This window comes from Pelobates fuscus, chromosome 10 (genome assembly GCF_036172605.1).
Source record: "Pelobates fuscus isolate aPelFus1 chromosome 10, aPelFus1.pri, whole genome shotgun sequence".
Classification (NCBI taxonomy): Eukaryota; Metazoa; Chordata; class Amphibia; order Anura; family Pelobatidae; genus Pelobates; species Pelobates fuscus.
This window is the reverse complement of record NC_086326.1, coordinates 146192674-146213469: the sequence shown is the minus strand read 5'-3', so window position 1 is coordinate 146213469 and position 20796 is coordinate 146192674. Positions and strand designations below refer to the sequence as shown.

Below are 20796 nucleotides of genomic sequence, written 5' to 3'. Positions count from 1 at the left end.
TAGTGAGAGGAGGGAAAGTTTAGCTGCTGCTGATTAGATAGGGAAATTGATAGCTAGGCTAGGGTATTCAGTGTCCACTACAATCCTGAAGGACTCATCTGATCTCTGTGTCAGGGTACCTGTAGTCTCCACCTCAGAAGAGGTGTGAGACTTAGACGTTTATCCTCCCAAACGGACTGGTTCCCCCGTTCCTCGCGGTCTTCCCGGTCACTTACACGCCAGCCGCGAGGGATCTACTTCCTTTTATAACACGACGCTCAGTAATCAACGTCATGACGCCAACCCGGACCGACCTGTCAGTCTAATGGCTAAACACTAATCAGGACTCGTCGGAGGCGTGACTACACTCTTGAGCCAGGGTATTTAATAGAGCTTCCCGCATTTGCTCATTGCCCTGTCGTGGTTCTAGCCTGTCTAGTCACTCAGTGCTCTTGTATTCTAGTTGTCTCTTTGGTTCCGACCCGGCTTGTTTGTACTACTCTGCTTATCTCTGTTACCCTTTGACTCGGCTTGTTCCTCGCTTACCTGTCTTCTCGTTCCCTTGACCTCGGCTTGTCTCTGACCATTCTCTACTATCTCCGTACGTTAGTCCGGCCATTCTAAGGTCCGGTATACGTACCTTTCTACTGTTTGTACTCTGCGTGTTGGATCCCTGTCCCGATCCTGACATTACGACAGGGCCAATGGATCCTGCAGGTACAAACAGTCAGCTTGGTCCTTCCGATCCTAGGTTTGAAGCCATGGAACACAGAATGGACCAGATGGCCCTAGCACTACAGGCGTTATTATCTCGTGCTAATAACCCACCAGAGGAGACGCGTACTACTTCTATTTCCCCTGTGAGTTCAGGCCTAGAGGTAGCTACTGTAGGTGTTTCTTCCCGTATTACCCCACCAGTACGTTATGGTGGTTCACCTGAGAAGTGTCGTGGTTTTTTAAACCAGATCAGTATCCACTTTGAATTACAACCTCGCTCCTATCCTACAGATAGGGCGAAGGTTGGATTTATTATCACCTTACTCATTGAGAAAGCTCTGAGATGGGCCAACCCATTATGGGAGAATGATAACCCGTTAGTATATAATTATAATGCCTTTGTAGCTGCCTTTAGAAGAACTTTTGACCCTCCTGGTAGAAAGGTCAATGCAGCTAGATTACTGTTGCACCTGAGACAAGAGAACCGAATACTTGTGGATTATGCACTAGAGTTCAGGTCTTTGGCGGCAGAAGTTAAGTGGAATGAACAGGCTTATATAGATGTATTTTTGAACGGGCTATCAGAGGTAATCCTTGACGAGGTTGCTACTAGAGAGCTCCCTGAAAATTTGGAGGATTTAATTTCGTTCATTTCTCGTATTGATGAGCGTTTAAGAGAGAGACAGAACACTCGAGAGAGGAACCTTAGACCTTCCTTTAAACTAGCTCCCGCATTTCAAAGTCCTGATTCCACTACCTCCCTGTTTCCGGAACCTATGCAGATAGGCAATACTCGCCTCTCAGAAGAGGAAAGACAGTACAGGAGAAGGGAGGGATTGTGTATGTATTGTGGAGTCAGAGGTCACTTACGCCTGAATTGTCCTAATCGCTCGGGAAACGCTCGCACCTAAGTTTCTCTAGAGGACAGGCCTTGGGTGTATCTATTTTGTCCTCTACTCATAATTATAAAGATCACAGGCTTCTGCTACCAGTTTCTTTAACTTGGGAGAAGGGAGTACTAAAGACCATGGCTTTGATAGATTCCGGAGCTGCTGAGAATTTTATCGACCAAGTCTTTGCTACTAAACACACTATCCCATCCAAGTTAAGGGATACACCCTTGGCCGTTGAGGCCATAGATGGTAGACCTTTACTTGAGCCTGTTATCTCTCGTGAGACCATCCCAGTTAGCTTAACTGTTGGTATCTTACACGAGGAAAACTTATCGCTTATGCTTATTTCATCCCCTTCTGTTCCCATAGTCCTGGGGTACCCATGGTTAAAGAGACATAACCCTATTATTGATTGGGAGTTAGGGGAGATACTCTCATGGGGCCAGGGTTGCCAGGAGAGGTGTTTACGGAGGGTTTCTCCATTGGGTGTAATTAACACACCAAGTAGTCCTACCCAGTCTACAGATATACAGATACCGCCTCTGTATCTGGACTTAAAAGCAGTATTCGACAAAAAGAATGCTGATACTCTACCTCCACACAGGACCTTTGATTGTAAAATTAATCTACTACCTGGTACCATGCCTCCGAGGGGCAATGTATATCCTCTATCCACTAAAGAGAATTCAGTTCTAGAGGAATATATTCGTGAGAATCTAGACAAAGGATTCATTAGGAGATCTTCTTCTCCCGCCGGGGCTGGTTTTTTTTTTGTTAAAAAGAAGGATGGCTCGCTAAGACCTTGCATTGATTACCGAGGTTTGAATAAAATAACCATCAGAAATGCCAACCCGATTCCCTTGATTACCGAGCTGTTTGATCGTCTAAAGGGCTCTAAAATTTTCACCAAGTTAGATCTCAGAGGGGCATATAACTTGGTGAGAATCCAGCAAGGACACGAGTGGATGACAGCGTTCAATACCCGTTATGGGCATTATGAATACACGGTTATGCCTTTTGGCCTTTGTAACGCACCGGCAGTATTTCAGGATTTAATTAATGAAGTTCTTAGGGAATTTCAACATGATTGTGTTATTGTGTACCTGGATGACATACTTATACACTCTAGAGAGATTGAGACCCACCACAGACAAGTCAGAAAGGTATTACACAAACTCCTACAACATGGGTTATACTGCAAATTGGAGAAATGTAGTTTTGACCAGTCTCAGATAGACTTTCTTGGTTACGTTATTTCTGGGGAAGGCTTTAAGATGGATCCTGACAAACTCCAGTCTATTTTAGATTGGCCATTGCCTAAGGGACTCAAGGCTATTCAGAGGTTTATTGGTTTCTCCAATTATTATAGGCGCTTCATTAAGGGATACTCTTCTATTATTGCGCCCATCACCAATATGACCAGACAGGGGGCTGACACTAAGACTTGGTCTACTGAAGCTCTCGTTGCTTTCAAGACTCTCAAGGAACTTTTTGCTTCTGCCCCAATTTTAGTCCATTCTGATACGACTCTGCCGTTCCTACTCGAGGTCGATGCCTCTGAGACGGGCGTAGGTGCTATTCTGTCGCAAAGGTTAGGGGTGGATAAACCGCTACACCCTTGTGGTTTTTTTTCCAAGAAACTATCTGGGCCTGAAAGCAGATATGACATCGGTGACAGGGAACTGCTAGCGGTCATTATGGCTTTAAAGGAGTGGAGACATTTATTGGAGGGGACCTTACATCCTGTTACTATTTTAACGGATCACAAGAACTTGTCCTATATTGGGGAAGCAAAGCGCCTGTCCGCCAGACAAGCTCGTTGGTCCTTATTCCTGACCCACTTCAACTATGTGCTTACTTATAGACCTGGTTCTAAGAACTCTAAAGCCGATGCTTTGTCTCGCCAATATGAACCTTCTACTATATCTGAACCGGTTCTTTCCTCTATAGTTCCTAAATGCAATATTATCGCTAACACGAATCTCAGGATTCACTCTCCGTTACTTGCCGAGATCATAAAGCTACAACATCTAGCTCCTAAACAGACCCCTGGGGGTCGACATTTCGTTCCCCCTGCTCTTCAACTGGAACTGTTACAATGTTTTCACAACAGCAAGGTGGCTGGACATCCTGGCGTTCGCAAGACGTGTGCTTTGATCTCTAAAGATTTCTGGTGGCCTGCTTTACGTAGGGATATTAAAGATTTCATCGGTGCGTGTGAGGTCTGTACGAAGACCAAGCAACCTCATACGCTTCCATGTGGATTTCTGCATCCCTTAGAGGTTCCAGAAAAGCCATGGTCCTGTTTGGCTATGGACTTCATTGTCGATTTGCCTATCTCTAAAAAACAGACTGTTATCCTCACCGTGGTTGACAGATTCACCAAGATGGCTCACTTCGTTCCTCTGCCTAAACTTCCATCTTCTCCCGAATTGGCAGAGATATTTGCAAGGGAGATTTTTCGTTTACATGGGATACCCTCCCAAATTGTATCTGACAGAGGTTCCCAATTTGTTTCCCGTTTTTGGAGGTCCTTCTGCTCTCAACTGGGTATCAAATTGAATTTCTCTTCTGCCTATCATCCTCAGTCTAACGGAGCTGCTGAACGCACCAACCAAAAGATTGAACAATATTTACGTTGTTTTGTTTCCGAACACCAGGACGATTGGGTCGGTTTGATTCCTTGGGCGGAGTTTGCACACAACAATCTCGTTTGTGATTCTACTCATTCAAGCCCCTTCTTCATGAATTATGGCTTTCATCCATCCATTCTTCCCTCGGTTTCTCCTTCCCAAGGCGTACCGTCGGTTGATGTTCATGTTGCCAATTTGAGGAAATTGTGGGATCAGACTCGACAAATTCTTCTGCACAATTCTATGCTGGTTAAGAAACACGCTGATAAACGTAGAAGGGCGGCTCCGGTTTTTGTTCCAGGTGATAGGGTATGGTTGAGTACAAGAAACATTCGTTTAAAGGTGCCTTCCATGAAGTTCGCTCCTCGTTATATTGGACCTTACAGGGTTCTGACTCGAATTAACCCAGTTGCGTATCGCCTAGCTCTCCCATCTGCCTTACGCATCCCTAACTCCTTTCATGTTTCATTGCTGAAACCGCTAGTCCAGGGGTAGGCAACCTACGGCACTAGTGCCATGCACGGCACTCGAGGTGACTTTGCACGGCACTCAAGGCTGCTAGAGCCAAACAGGCTCTGTCCTATCAGGAGTCCCAGTGAAACTTCAGATATCTGCTAATACGAAGAGGTGGTGAAGGACATTCCTCAATTTATGCATTGCAGCACATAGAGGAAGTGATCTCAGATCACTTCCTCCCAGCACTTGTGAATTGGAATCCACACTGTAGCAGAGCAGCTTGCAGCTGCTGTTGCAGCTCCTATACTTGAGCTATACCTGGCCAGCCTGGTCCCCACTGGAATCTAGGGAAGCCATCCATACTGCTAGATATACACAGAAATAACCCAAATAATACAAATAATACGAACAGCCCATACACAAACATACACACAATCCCCACAAACGCAACACCACTAACCAGGGGCGTACCTAGAGCATATGGCACCCGGGGCGGGTCCTAGTTTTGGCACCCCCCCCCGCACTTTAAAATGTACAAAACACCCACATTTTTTTAAATGTATGTAGCATTGAGCAGTGCTTGCATGTTTCAATGTAAGCATGCTTTTGTATGGAGTAAGTGTGAGTGAATGAATGGGTGTGTTTGTATGTAGTGTTGGCATTTTAATGCAGGCATGCTTTTGTGTGTAGTGTTGGCGAGATGCAGTGGTGTGGTTATATATAATGGTGATGTTTTAATACAGAGGTGTGTTTGTATGTAGTGTTTGCACTGGAATGCAGGGATGTGTTTGTGTGTAGTGTTGGCAAGATGCTGAGATGTGGGATTGCCATATTTAAGGACACCAAATAAGGGAGCTATCTGCTAAACAGCACCCTAATTTGGTATCTTTACATATGGAATCTCACATAAGGGCACCAATTTAGGGAATTCTCTACTAAATAGCTAAAAGATCAAAATTTAAAAAGCCTTTTTCTTAATTTTAATCTTTAGGTTGTTTAGTAGATAACTCACTTATTTGTTATCCTTATGTGGGATTGACATATTTAAGGACACCAAATTAGGGAGCTATCTACTAAACATATACACAACCACAGATATACAAACGCATTTAGTTATTAAGAGGTCCAACCAACCAACCTCCCTACCTTACTCTGGGAGTGACAAGCGGTTGCTGCTGGGCTGGGATCTCTGTGCTCTTCCTTCACAGCTCACTTGCACGACCAGTAGTGATGCCGATGCCAGGATGTTGTCATACCCCGGCTGCCGGCTTACTGCAGGGCGTACACAAACTCCTATATGGTCCATAAAAATGTTTAATCTCACTGCCTTCCAGTATATATCTGTCCTATCTGTCTGGGGGAATGTGACAACGTGGATGTATATGTAAGTGGGTGAGTATTACTATCAGGAGACAGGTATATGGCAGGGAGGGACAGTGTGGTGGATACTATGACAGTGTGTGCCACTGCACACAGTGGATTGAAGGAGGTGACTGCAGGTGAGGTGGTGAGTATATGGTGTTTTATGTCACGGGTGGGAACAATGGGATTGGGTGTTATATGGAAGAGAGGATATTATGTCAAGGCAGGGCCAGGGTGTATGGCAGGGTGTGTATTATGATACGTGGAGGTATATAGCAGGGAGGGGATTATGGCAGTGTGGGTATTATATGACATGTTAAAGGGGTATATGCCAGGGTGGGAATTATGACCAGGTAGTGGTTTTATAGCAGGGAGGATATTATGACAAGGCAGGGGTGTATATGGTGGGGGTGTATATGGCAGAGAGGGCAGGGGTGTTGAAATTTTTTTTAAAAAAAACTACTTGTCCAGGGACTAAAGTGTTTGCCCAATCTACTTGTCTGCCGTGACAATCTACTTGTCCTGATACAAATCTTTATTGATAGTAATTTAGGAGACAGACCTGGTGTAGGGGTGATAGGGATGTAGTATGGGTAAGACACATAGTGTGGGGGTGGGATGTAGTGTATGTAGTGTGTGTAGGGCATTGTAAGGCACATAGTGTGCTGTGGGATAGGGTTGGCAGAGTGAGGAGGGGACAGGTGGCAGAGCGTAGGAGGGAGGGGCTGACAGAGCGTGGGAGGGAGTGACAGGTAGCAGAGTGAGGGAAAGAGGGGTTGACTGGTGACAGAGTGACGGGGTGACAGGGTGACTGAGGGAGGGGGTGACTGGTGACAGGGTGACTGGGGAGGGGGTGACTGGTGACAGAGTGACTGAGGGGGTGACAGGGTGACTGAGGGGGGTGACAGGGTGACTGAGGGGGTGACAGAGTGACTGAGGGGGGTGACAGGGTGACTGAGGGGGGGGTGACAGGGTGACTGAGGGGGGGTGACAGGGTGACTGGGGGGGTGACTGGTGACAGGGTAACTGAGGGGGGGGTGACAGGGTGACTGGGGGGGTGACTGGTGACAGGGTAACTGAGGGGGGGGTGACAGAGTGACTGAGGGGGTGACAGGGTGACTGAGGGGGGTGACAGGGTGACTGAGGGGGGGTGACTGGTGACTGGGTGACTGAGAGGGGTGACAGGGTGACTGGGGGGTGACTGGTGACAGGGTGACTGAGGGGGGTGACTGAGGGGGGTGACAGAGTGACTGAGGGAGGGGGTGACAGGGTGACTGAGGGGGGTGACTGAGGGGGGGTGACAGGGTGACTGAGGGAGGGGGCGACAGGGTGACTGAGGGAGGGGGTGAGAGGGTGACTGAGGGAGGGGGTGACGGTGATTGAGGGGGGTGACAGGGTGAAGGGGTGACAGGGTGAGGGGGTGACAGGGTGAGGGGGGTGACAGGGTGACTGGGGGGTTGACTGGTGACAGGGTGACTGAGGGGGGTGACAGGGTGACAGGGTGAAGGGGTGACAGGGTGAGGGGGTGACAGGGTGAGGGGGGGTGACAGGGTGACTGGGGGGTTGACAGGGTGACTGGGGGGTTGACTGGTGACAGGGTGACTGAGGGGGGTGACAGGGTGACTGATGGAGGGGGTGACAGGGTGACTGAGGGGGGTGACTGGTGACAGGGTGACTGGGGGGGTGACTGGTGACAGGGTGAGGGAGGGGTGACAGGGTGACTGAGGGGGGTGACAGAGTGACTGAGGGAGGGGGTGACAGGGTGAGAGGGTGAGGGGGGGTGACAGGGTGAGCGGGTGAGGGGGGTGACAGGGTGACTGAGTGGGGGGGTGACAGGGTGACTGAGGGAGGGGGTGAGAGGGTGACTGAGGGAGGGGGTGACAGGATGATTGAGGGGGTGACAGGGTGACTGAGGGAGGGGGTGACAGGGTGAGAGGGTGGTGACAGGGTGACTGAGGGGGGGGTGACAGGGTGACTGAGGGGGGGGTGACAGGGTGAGGGGGGGTGACAGGGTGACTGAGTGGGGGAGTGACAGGGTGATTGAGGGGGTGACAGGGTGACTGAGGGAGGGGGTGAGAGGGTGACTGAGGGGGGTGACTGGTGGCAGGGTGACTGAGGGGGGGTTACAGGGTGACTGAGGGAGGGGGTGAGAGGGTGACTGAGGGAGGGGGTGACAGGGTGATTGAGGGGGGTGACAGGGTGATGGGGTGACAGGGTGATGGGGTGACAGGGTGAGGGGGAGGAGACAGGGTGACTGAGGGAGGGGGTGACAGGGTGAGGGGGGGTGACAGGGTGAGAGGGTGAGGGGGGTGACAGGGTGACTGAGTGGGGGGGTGACAGGGTGACTGAGGGAGGGGGTGACAGGATGATTGAGGGGGGTGACAGGGTGACTGAGGGAGGGGGTGACAGGGTGAGAGGGTGGTGACAGGGTGACTGAGGGGAGGGTGACAGGGTGACTGAGGGGGGTGACAGGGTGACTGAGTGGGGGGTGACAGGGTGACTGAGTGGGGGGGTGACAGGGTGATTGAGGGGGGTGACAGGGTGACTGAGGGAGGGGGTGACAGGGTGAGAGGGTGAGGGGGGTTGACAGGGTGACTGAGGGGGGGTGACAGGGTGACTGAGGGGGGGGGGTGAGGGTGAATTTACAATAATAATATTAACTTACCATGATTCAGGGGCTGTCTCTCTCCATCCCAGCCCAGGCAGTGCAGGAGGTGCAGGCAGAGTGGCCGCAGGGGAGATGCACACTCTGCGCCCCCTGCTGGCACACTCCATAACAGCATCCCTGGGGCTCAGTGATGACTCAGAACACAGGCTGAGGCTGGGAATCCCCTCCCTGTGCTCTGACTCACTCACTGCGCGCCTGAGCCGCGAGGGAGAGGACGACCAGCAGGAGGGACAGAGTGTGGCACCCCCCTACTGGATGGCACCCGGGGCGGACCGCCCCCCCCCCCGCCCCCCCCGCCCCCCCCTTAGTACGCCACTGCCACTAACAATCCACATACATGCACACAACCCTGCATGCAGCATCTCAAATGCAATACCCCAAACAGCCCCCACACACTACCAAACACACAAGGTGACATTTCCATCCACACACAATTCCACAAGCAGCCCTCATACACAGCTCACATTCATAGGTATCATACACAATACCATAAAGTACTAATGAACATATACAATATAATAGCTCCTATACGCACAAATACAACGATACAAAGCAATTACAGTAAAAATAACACAAGCAGAATACGGCAGCATACACACCTCAATTTTAAAAAATAGGATCGGCACGCTAAGGGACATCACACCTATATCGGCACAGTGCTGCTAAAAGGTTGCCTACCCCTGCGCTAGTCTGTAACAGATTTTCCTCCACGGTATCCTCTCCTCGCTCTGTTCAGGTGGAGGGTCAGGAGGAGTATGAGGTCAACTCTATCATCGATTCTCGAATCTCCCGGGGGAGATTACAATATCTGGTCGACTGGAAGGGATATGGTCCTGAAGAGAGGAGTTGGGTACCTCAAGAGGATGTTCATGCTCCTCGTCTCCGCAGGGCGTTTCACTCCCGCTTTCCATCTCGTCCTTCCGCCCGGTGGGCGTATCTGAGAGGGGGGGTACTGTCAGGGTACCTGTAGTCTCCACCTCAGAAGAGGTGTGAGACTTAGACGTTTATCCTCCCAAACGGACTGGTTCCCCCGTTCCTCGCGGTCTTCCCGGTCACTTACACGCCAGCCGCGAGGGATCTACTTCCTTTTATAACACGACGCTCAGTAATCGACGTCATGACGCCAACCCGGACCGACCTGTCAGTCTAATGGCTAAACACTAATCAGGACTCGTCGGAGGCGTGACTACACTCTTGAGCCAGGGTATTTAATAGAGCTTCCCGCATTTGCTCATTGCCCTGTCGTGGTTCTAGCCTGTCTAGTCACTCAGTGCTCTTGTATTCTAGTTGTCTCTTTGGTTCCGACCCGGCTTGTTTGTACTACTCTGCTTATCTCTGTTACCCTTTGACTCGGCTTGTTCCTCGCTTACCTGTCTTCTCGTTCCCTTGACCTCGGCTTGTCTCTGACCATTCTCTACTATCTCCGTACGTTAGTCCGGCCATTCTAAGGTCCGGTATACGTACCTTTCTACTGTTTGTACTCTGCGTGTTGGATCCCTGTCCCGATCCTGACACTCTGCTGTAAGGACAGCACCCCAAAAAGCCCTTTTTAGGGCTATAACATCAGGCTGCTTTTTTTTTTTTTCCTGTGTAATGTAATTGCAGGTGCCTGCCTGCCAGCTTCTGTGTGAGGTTCACATTGGATAATGTGCCCACTTGCCCAGTGCCACCACTCATATCTGTTGTGACAATAGCTTAAGCTTTAGATTTAAAAAATATATATTTTTTTCACTATAATAGAAGAGCAGTTGCCTGCCTGCTATGTTCTGTGTCAGGCTGTATGCTGTGCCCATTTGCACAGTCAGTGCCACCACTCATATTTGTTGTGACAATAGCTTAAGCTTTAGATTTAAAAAAAAAAATAATATTTTTCACTGTAATAGAAGAGCAGTTAGTTGTCTGCACGCGTCTGGGTGTCAGGCCTCCTTCAGCGTGTGCTCTGCAGACCTGTGCCAGCGTACTTTGACAGTTGCCACTCATATCTGGTGTCTCTGTAGCGTGCTTTTACAAAGAAAAAAGGTTTCCAGTGTAAGCTAATAGCAGCCAGTCAGTGTCCTTCAAGCAGCTCTGTCAGTCCTTCCTTCAGCGTGTGCTCTCCAGAACTGTTCCAGTGCACATTGCCAATCATATCTGGTGTCTCTATAGCGTGCTTTTAAAACCAAAATTTATTTTTCACTGTTATAGATTGAATAGCAGTTACTTGTCTTCAAGCGGGTGTGTCAGGCCTACAGTGTGTGCTCTGTAGAACTGTTACAGTGCACATTGCCACTCATATCTGGTGTCTTTATAGCATGCTTTTACAAAGAAAAAAGGTTTCCAGTGTAAGCTAATAGCAGCCAGTCAGTGTCCTTCAAGCGGCTCTGTCAGGCCTACAGTGTGTGCTCTGCAGACCGGTGCCAGTGCACATTGCCACTTATATATGGTCTCACAGTAGCTTGCACGCATAGTACCACTAATTCCTAAAAAAATTACAGGCAGAGGCAGGCCACCCCGCAGGGGCCGTCGTGGTCGTGGTGCTGTGATTCCCGTTTGCCCTAGAATAATGCCCAGTTTTCAGAAGCCACGTACCCTGAACTTGAAAAGTTCTGAGGACATAGTTGACTGGCTAACACAGGACACCCAATCTTCTACAGCCTCCGCTCTGAACCTTGACGCACCATCCTCCTCCAGCTTAGCTTCAGGCACCTCTCAAGATACCACTCACCCGCCTGCCGGATGTCACGAGGGTGCCCGCTCGGCGAGAAGAAGAACAGGGCGAAAGTTCAGATGGGGAGACAGAGAGGAGGAGGAGACAAGTTGGAAGCAGGGGGGGGGGGGTCATCGCAAGGAGCTAGTGGCACAGTCAGACAGCATGCATCGGCACCCGGGGTCAGCCCGACAGCACGCCAATCAACGCATGCTGTGTCCACCACCAGAATGCAGTCATTGCAGAGCTCAGCAGTGTGGATTTTTTTTGTGTGTCTGCCTCTGACAACAGCGATGCCACTTGCAACCTGTGCCAAAGGAAACTGAGTCGTGGGAGGTCCAACACCCACCTAGGTACAACTGCTTTGCGTAGGCACATGATCTCACATCACAAACGCCTATGGGATCAACACATGAGTACAAGCAGCACGCCTACTCTAAGCCGCCATCCTCCTCCTGGTCCAGCATCTTCAGCCACGTCAACCACTGCTGTCCTCCTTGCCCCCTCTCAACCATACGCCACTCCGTCTCCCGCCTTGAGCAGTTCCCGCTCATCTGCCCACAGTCATGTGTCTGTCAAGGACATGTTTGAGCGTAAGAAGCCAATGTCACCAAGTCACTCCCTTGCCCAGCGTCTGACAGCTGGCTTGTCCGAACTATTAGCCCGCCAGCTTTTACCATACAAGCTGGTGGAGTCTGAGGCGTTCAAAAAATTTGTAGCTATTGGGACACCGCAGTGGAAGGTACCCGGCCGGAATTTCTTTTCACAAAAGGCAATCCCCAACCTGGCTTACAGGACGTCCTGAAGCAGGCCAGGAAGGTGTGTGGCCATTTCAGGCGTTCCTACACGGCCATGGCTCACTTTGCCGATATCCAGCGGTGAAACAACATGCCAGTGAGGCGCTTGATTTGCGACAGCCCTACACGTTGGAATTCAACACTCCTAATGTTTGACCGCCTGCTCCAACAAGAAAAAGCTGTTAATGAATATTTGTATGACCGGGGTGCTAGGACAGCCTCTGGGGAGCTGGGAATTTTTTTGCCACGTTACTGGACGCTCATGCGCAATGCCTGTAGGCTCATGCGTCCTTTTGAGGAGGTGACAAACCTAGTCAGTCGCACCAAAGGCACCATCAGCGACATCATGCCTGTACTGGGTGTCCACGCTACTAGACCCCCGGTATAAGCAGAAAGTGGCGGAAATGTTACCGAATTACAACAAGTCAGAAAGGATGCAGCATTTGCAAAATAAATTAAAAAGTATGCTTTACACAGCGTATAAGGGTGATGTCACAGCACAACGGGAATCTAACAGGGGGAGAGGTGGAAGTCATCCTCCTCCTCCCACGACCACGCCGGCAAGGACAGGACGCTTTAAAGACGTGTTGTTGATGGAGGACATGCGGACCTTTTTAAGTCCTACGCATCGCCACAGCCCTTTGGGATCCACCCTCAGAGAGCGACTCGACAGGTAGCAGACTACCTCGCCTTAACTGCAGATATCGACACTCTGAGGAGCGATGAACCCCTTGACTACTGGGTGTGCAGGCTTGACCTGTGGCCTGAGCTATCCCAATTTGCGATAGAACTTCTGTCCTGCCCCGCTTCAAGTGTCCTGTCAGAAAGGACCTTCAGTGCAGCAGGAGGTATTGTCACTTAGAAGAGAAGTCGCCTAGGTCAAAAAAGTCTAGATTACCTCACCTTTATTAAGATGAATGAGGGATGGATCCCGAAGGGACTGACACTGGGCGATACATTTGATTAAAAAAGGCCTGATGAGATGAGCTGCCTTGGGCTAAAAATGGTCCACACACTGCTGTATTTTAGCTCTGAATGACGTTTGACTTGCGTGACTTATCCGCCACCAACTAGGGTTCAAGCTGCCATGTTTTAGGGCACTTTCTGCCTGTGAACAAACATCAATTTTTCTGGCCGCTGCTACAATACCAAATTTTTCAGGCATGTGTACATGCCTAATTTTTAGGCCAACTGGTGCAGCACTGTGGCTTCAAAAACCAAACCAAAAAAAAATCCTCCAAGATGGCACCAATATACCAGTGGTCTAAGCATCTTCCAACCTTGGCCTAAAAAGGGGAGGTGATTCCACAATTAAAAATCGCTGCCATATACACGTCCACTGATAGGAGACGCGGAAGGTATTAAACTGATCAGAACAATACTAAACTCACCACTCCTATCTGGTGGCACATTAGCTTGCCCGCGCAGTGCCCCAAATTTCAAGTAAGAGGACCGACCAAGCATCTTCTTCCATCTCCCTGTTACAGAAATCACTGCCATATCCATAGAAATTGTACATAGTATCCAGGAGAGTTTTACAGGGCCAAATCTTGTCGCCTGTTGAAAGAGGTGACCCTGCTCGGGTCCCAGGTGTGCGGTTCCTAACATGGCTGCCATATACACGTCCACTGATAGGAGACGCGGAAGGTATTAAACTGATATGAACAATACTGCACTCCTATCAGTAGGTCCCCCCCATTGTGATTTATGCCCCCCACCCACCGCGCAGGGGTGGGGGAGGACAGTAGCTCCCCCCAGTGTGTATCAGGGTCCCTGAGGACAGGTGTCAATCCATACCTGCCAAGTGACCCTATGTAGGGGGAACAGTCCCTATTCTGCTCTGTGTCAGTGTGTATCAGGGGCCTTGTAGACGGGGAACAGTCCCTATTCTGCTCTGTGTTAGTGTGTATCATGGGCTTTGAGGATGGGGAACAGTCTCTATTCTGCTCTGTGTCAGTGTGTATCATGGGCTTTGAGGATGGGGAACAGTCTCTATTCTGCTCTGTGTGAGTGTGTATCATGGGCTTTGAGGACAGGTGTCAATTCATACCTGCCAAGTGACCCTATGTAGGGGTAACAGTCTCTATTCTGCTCTGTGTCAGTGTGTATCAGGGGCTTTGAGGACAGGTGTCAATCTATATCTGCCAAGTGACCCTATGTAGGGGGAACAGTCTCTATTCTGCTCTGTGTGAGGAGGAGGAACGGGAAATGAGTAGCTCGGCATCCAAAAGGCTGAAGGAGAACTACCTGTTCTGGGTGTCCACGCTACTAGACCCCCGGTATAAGCAGACAGTGGCGGAAATGTTACCGAATTACAATTCGGAAAGGATGCAGCATTTGCAAAATAAATTAAAAAGTATGGTTTACACAGCATATAAGGTTGATGTCACAGCACAACGGGAATCTAACAGGGGAAGAGGTGAAAGTGATCCTCCTCCTCCCACGAGCACGCCATATCTGCCAAGTGACCCTATGTAGGGGGAACAGTCCCTATTTTGCTCTGTGTCCGTGTGCATCAGGGTCTCTGAGGACAGGTGTCAATCCATATGTCAAGGTGTCAATCCATATGTCAAGGTGTCAATATGTCATATGTCAGGTGTCAATCCATATCCATTGTGATTTAGGAATGTTAGGTGATTTCTGCCCTTTATGGATTAAAAGCAGACTCTGCATCAACTGTGTAATTTCCCCTGGGAGTTTTGCCATGGATCCCCCTCCGGCATGCCACAGTCCAGGTGTTAGTCCCCTTGAAACAACTTTTCCATAACTTTTGTGGCCAGAAAGAGTCCCTGTTGGTTTTAAAATTCGCCTGCCCATTGAAGTCAATGGCGGTTCGCGAACATTTGAGGAAGTTCGCGTTCCGAAAATTTCGGGTTCGCGACATCACTACTTACATATATTATTTTTTATTATTTTATGAATATTTATTTTTGCAGAGCATTTAGAGAAGCAAAGGATGTATAAGCACCTGTTGCCTTTTCTTCTAGGAGGGTAGTATAATTTCAACTCTGTTTAGGAAAAAATATGAGCTAGTTATCATTATTTACAATATATGCTGCAGTGTACTGCATCATACTGCACTGAATGTATTTAAAAGCCATGTCTTTCTCTTTATGGCTGTATGTAATAATGTTGTTCATAAGTTGGAATATAAAACGACTTCTCAATTCCTTGGAATGTTTACATGTCTCATATCTCCCCAACCTTGGCTGGAAACTCCAGACTCCAAAAATAGTTATACTGTTATAATTCCTGATTTTCAATCAACAGCTAGCGTAACTGACAATATGGAAATTATCACCGTTTTATAAAGCTTTTCATATCTAGTGGACATTAGAATCCAGAACGCAGTAATGGAATAATTAAACATCCTGTCTGTTGTATGAATGTTTTCATTAAGCCATAACGCAATTTTCTTTGCATTCTTGGAATTAGACTACGAATTCTATTAGTAATATAATAGCAAGTATTGCTATCATCGCTCTGTCTTATCACTTTTCTTTTGACAACATTTGGCATTAATCTTTTTCCTGCACATGCATACTAAGCAGCTACAAAGAGAACATATCCCCCTGCCTGCAATCCACTGTCCTGGAACTAATGGACCATGCTGTGCTGGTGTATTAGGCATATTAGGGAGTTTACCAAATATGTAAATTTGTTCTCTTATGATTATAGGAGCCACAATTTCAGCCTTGTATGCTAATGACAATGTACCTGGCACCTGATCTCAAAGTGCCTTGTACAAGTTCAAATTTAAAATCATCTCTCCATGATGAAGATCTCTCTCTGAGTCTGGGCTACAAATAGCTCAATAGATTCTTAATATTTCAAGACTTGTGCCATGACAAAGTATTGTGTCTTCTCTTACGTATAAGAGGTTACCTAGGTATTTATTATTTTATAGTTAAAGCTTCCAAGTACAAGTCCCTTTGTAAACGCCAATTGTAACCGTGGCTGGTTCCCTTATTTACCACTATAATGTCTTAAAGCATAGAACTTAGTAGGGCTAACCATACAGATATCTTAGCCATAATTTGATATAGTTAGTGTAAGAGATCCTCTATTTAACATATATAAATAATTGAGAATACAATGTAAAATAAGGATTGTCTTGGAAGCAATAATTTTGTCTTTTAGATATTTATTATATAAAAATATAAATATAGACATATAAAATCCATTATAGCAGAGTTTATAAGATTAAACTAAATGCTTGCAAATATCATTAATAGGTTAACATACCCTTCTGTTCATATCATCATGTCAGCCTCTCTGTCATTTTAAGATGGAGCAGCGTCTGTCTCCAAGTCTCTCCTCTGTTCCTTAACATTTAAAAGTACACCTATTTATACCTTAGGTGTCTTCATTTTAGGGTCAGCGTAGTTCATATATGAAAAAGTAGCACTTCTTTTACTTTATTCATTTTAGGACCTCCCTTAACTTGGCAAAAATACAAGTCCATAACTAAAGGGTATATATGTCATGGAAATTTTCCTGACTTGGTTCAAGATGTCATCTTAAAGTCTAATCATCCTTATCTACTAAGGTTACCACAGTATATTACGTACTGAAAGAGTCGTAGCATAGCCTTGAAGCTTGTTTATGCATTATTGTCATTGTAATTCGTCTGGGACAAAATGGCGTAAACATAAATATGCACTGAGGTTATTGCTTAAAGAAACATCTATGAAAAACATGTTCCATTTCTAACACCTTGTCAATTTGCAATATCTCTTAAAGACAAAGTACACAGTTTAGGAAATACAACATTTCATCCTTAAACTTGTAATATTAGATTTGCCCATAACAGAGACACATGAGGACACTGGAGATGAGACACGTGTGGACACAGAGTATGAGACACATGGGCACCCTGGGGGGCTGTTTAATGCATAGACAAGCTTGCCTAACCGGATTATAAAAATGAGGCTGCCTGGTGACATATGTACTATTGCTGTGACTCCTTTTTTCTGCATTGTATTCCACTATTATAGAACAAATTGAAATCAACAAAACAAAATTAATGAGTGAGAACAAAAGCAATACATGAATAATTACTATACCTCAATAAAAGAAAGATTGGCAAAAATACAATAAAAGAAATACACGTTTAATGATTTTATTCTCACTTAATTTATTCTCGATTTTTTTGTATAATTAATAAATCATTAATAAAAATTATATTTCAAATATAATTTTTATGTGGAATAATCCATTAAACTTTCTATGTGGCTCTTGAATATTTCTAAATTTTACCATGAGGCTCTAACAGGTATGAAGTTTGGCCACCCCTGGTATTTTGTTTTACCCCCTTCTCTTCCAAAGGCAAATTTGAAGGTGGACGGGCACACGGCACAGTAGTGCAGGGTAGCATTCAATGGTTCTTATTTCCAAATAATGTATTAATTGGAGTGTAGCATTGAACAATGAAACATTTCAGACATTTTTAACAAGAAATAGTTTCTCTTGTGTGAATCCTCTGATGTGTCTTAAGATTTGTCAATTGACTGAAACATTTCCCACATTCTGAACATGAAAATGGTTTCTCTCCTGTGTGAATCCTTTGATGTTTGTTAAGAGCGGAAGAGTCCCTGAAACGTTTTCCACATTCTGAACAGAAAATAATTTCTCTCCTGTGTGAATCCTTTGATGTTTCTTAAGATATGACATTTGATTAAAACATTTCCCACATTCAGAACACGAATATGATTTCTCTCCTGTGTGAATCATTTGATGTTTCTTAAGAGATGACATTTGAGTAAAACATTTCCCACATTCAGAACACGAATATTATTTCTCTCCTGTGTGAATCATTTGATGTCTCTTAAGAGATGAAAAGTGAGCAAAACATTTCTCACATTCAGAACATGAATAAGATTTATCTTCAGTGTGAATCTTTAAATGATCCTTAAGACTATAAGAGTGACTGAAACTTTTTCCGCACTCTGAACATGAATATGGTTTCTCTCCGGTGTGAATCCTTTGATGTGAGTTACGAGTGGAAGAGTCTCTGAAACGTTTTCCACATTCTGAACATGAATATGGTTTCTCTCCTGTGTGAATCCTTTGATGTTTGTTACGAGTGGAAGAGTTTCTGAAACATTTTCCACATTCTGAACATGAAAATGGTTTCTCTCCTGTGTGAATCCTTTGATGTGTCTTAAGAGCGGACATTTGAACAAAACATTTTCCACATTCAGAACATGAATATTTCTCTCCTGTGTGAGACTTTAGATGTGTCTTAAGATTGGAAGAGTCATTGAAACATTTCCCACATTCAGAACATGAAAATGGTTTCTCTCCTGTATGAATCCTTTGATGTATCTCAAGAGATATCAAGTGAGCAAAACATTTCTCACATTCAGAACATGAATAAGATTTCTCTCCCATGTGAATCTTCATATGTTTATTGTGATTTGATGTTTCTTCTCCTGTATGAATCTTTACATGTTTAATATCTGAAGTTTCAGTGAAGCATTTTCTACATTCAGAAGAGTTTTGTATTTCAGTATGACAAGTAGGGGTAAGAAGGTCTAAGGTGGTGAAATTTCCATCCTCATATGATGCTGATTCCTCCTTAATAAGAGTAGATGAATATTCTGTCTGTGTATGTTCTGTGGGTGCATAAATGTCTATGTTTCCAGGAATTTCTTCTTTGTTTGATACAGATTCATTATTTGATGTATAGTCCGTCTGTTTATCTCCTATGGGTGTATAAACCTGGATACTGGAGAGAGTGCTGATTTCACATGAGGCTGATTCTACCTTAATAAGGTCAGGTGGATATTCTGTCTGTCTATGGTCTGTGCCTGTATAAATAGCAGTGTTTATAGGAATTTGTTTTTCATTTGATGCAGATTCACATTTTGTTGTATAGTTCATTTGTGCATCTCCCTTGGTTGTGCAAATGGAAGCTTCAACAAGATTTCCATCTTGCCATGAGACCGATTCCTCCTTAATATGAGTAGATGTATATTCTATCTCTGCATCTTCTGTGGGTGTATAGACGTCTGTGTGAGTTACTTCTTCCCATGAGACGGATTCCTCCTTAATATGAGTGGATGGATCTTCAGTCTCTATATTTTCTATGGGGGTAGTAATGTCTTGGAGATTTACTTCCTCGGATTCTGTAGTTTCACGACTCAAAGATTTACTGCTTGGTGTACAGACTGCCACACAGTTTATTTTTTGATCACTTGTGATTTCGTTATCTTTGGTTATATAATCTGGAGAAGAAACTGAAGTGTACAATCCACTGATTTCATTTCTGTTTATGGAACCATCTACTGGAAAGAAAACACTTTAGATTAGAACATTTTCTTAATTGCTGTGGACTTACCAGGCTAGCTATAGATGTCTCAGGTGGTTACTAAAGCAGTGATCTCTCTTCCTGTTTTGTTTTAATGTTATTTTACTGAGACAATATAATGCATCACAATAGCATTGTGAATGAAAAGCAGGTACAATAACATGCAATAAGGACATTACACATGTGTAACGTAACTGTGGCTTTATAATTTAAAACTAGATATATAGGGTACTGCATAGGGAGTCTCTACACTGGAAAAAAGAGAAGTATAACCTTTTCTAACAAATTTTATTGCAGGTGGGGTGCCCTACAATTTAAATAGGATCTAGGGCATCCATGACGGAATATATAGGACATCCATGATGGAAAAATTCCTTCATAAATGGTTAAGGAATAATAAAGTTGTCATTGTTATCCCAGGTCCTGTTTCTGTAACGGATGGTTAAGTTATGTTAGGTTTTGCTCTCCACTTGTGTTTTACTATATCAATTGATAGACTTATATAAACTGAAGACAAGCATAGCCCTGGATCATGCAGAGGCACAGGTTAGATTTGTAACAGAATTCTCCATTACATTGGTACTTGGAGAGGTCAGCCTTCTTCCCACCGACTAGAGGCCTGCTCTGGAATGGGTTTCTGCTTTGGGGAGACAGGTACATGGGGGCCATTTGGACTACTTCCCCCCTGGTTTGGGTTTTCAAGTTGGGATATCCTTGTTTTAAAAGGTTATTATTTCAGACTCTCCATTGCCCTCTGTTGGTGGAAACTGGGAAATTCAATGTTTTGTAGAATTGCAATATGCAAATTAGAAAAGTGCAAAAAAAAAAATTCACCCCAGTAATTTGGAAAATTATAATTGTTATATATTTGAGAAATTATTATGTTGCTTGTTCTTCACTTTATGTATGTTTATATTTTTATGGTTGTCATTACATGTTTAAGGACAACTTCCCAAAGGCTATTCCTAGTTCAAATAAATTACTGTATGTTCGTTCCAAAAGGAACAGAGAGTCCCGTGTGGATTTTAGGGATTCTAGTAACAGAGTCTTCGGACTTGTTGGCTGGCTGCACGATCCTTTTAGCCTGGGACAATTCAAAAAGAGAACTAGACCGGAGGACTGCAAGTGTCTTTGTAAAGTCAGGAGCAATCACTATAAGCAGAGATGTTGATACCGGCTTGTGGAACTGAAGAGGCAGAGGGGACCTTTGCGTCTGCATGATCCAGGGCTATGCTTTAGTCTTCCCACTGTTTATTTTCTATAACTTTGCAGCCTGTAAAGACTTTTCTTCCC

General features: G+C 45.7%; 1 pseudogene; it reads right to left on the bottom strand.

Moving 5' to 3' along the window:
* Positions 1–17402: 17402 nt before the first annotated feature.
* Positions 17403–20796, bottom strand: part of LOC134575156 (zinc finger protein 91-like) — a 184514-nt pseudogene continuing 181120 nt past the window's right edge.